We start from the raw sequence: 533 nt of genomic DNA, 5'->3' as shown, positions 1-533 counted from the left end.
GTGTGTGTGTGTGTGTGTGTGTGTGTGTGTGTGTGTGTGTGTGTGTGTGCGCGCGCGTACATTATGTTACCATAACAGCTGGTTGCCTTGGCAACAAGGACAATACCCTCAAACAGAAAAAATGACAGGGTGACATTGTTGCCCCCAACGTCATCTGCTGTAGTAAGCATGCACATGCACACGCACACACAGCTGTATGTGGCTGGTTGACTAATTTTGCTTCATCTTTTTCAAATAGGACGATCAAACTGGCACACAGCTGCTGGGCCAATCACGGCACTTTGTTTTTTCTGTCACGTTGCAAACAAGAAAGTATACTAAAGTCAAAGTGCAGGCTTCTGTGGGATTTACTTTGCAAGGTGGCCGACGGCACAGCGTCAAAGTGCACAACACAGACGGTAGAACGGCAGCAGCCCGGAGTCAGTCCTGTGGATCAATACGATCACTCAGTCTCAATGATCTCATCTTCCTCCTCTCTCTCTGTGTGTGTGTGTGTGTGTGTGTGTGTGTGTGTGTGTGTGTGTGTGTGTGTG

At 48.4% G+C, this 533-nt stretch overlaps 1 protein-coding gene across 28 annotated transcripts in view; it reads right to left on the bottom strand.

The window, feature by feature from the left end:
• The window catches only part of clasp2 (cytoplasmic linker associated protein 2), a 51,686-nt gene that overhangs the window by 43,728 nt on the left and 7,425 nt on the right, over positions 1–533 (bottom strand). The gene's annotated exons all lie outside the window — the stretch shown is intronic.

The sequence above is a fragment of the Anarrhichthys ocellatus genome, unplaced genomic scaffold, assembly GCF_004355925.1.
Source record: "Anarrhichthys ocellatus isolate YVR2014 unplaced genomic scaffold, GSC_Weel_1.0 scaffold14, whole genome shotgun sequence".
NCBI classification, from domain to species: Eukaryota; Metazoa; Chordata; class Actinopteri; order Perciformes; family Anarhichadidae; genus Anarrhichthys; species Anarrhichthys ocellatus.
The sequence above is the reverse complement of the archived record's forward strand: the minus strand, read 5'-3'. Positions and strand labels throughout refer to the sequence as shown.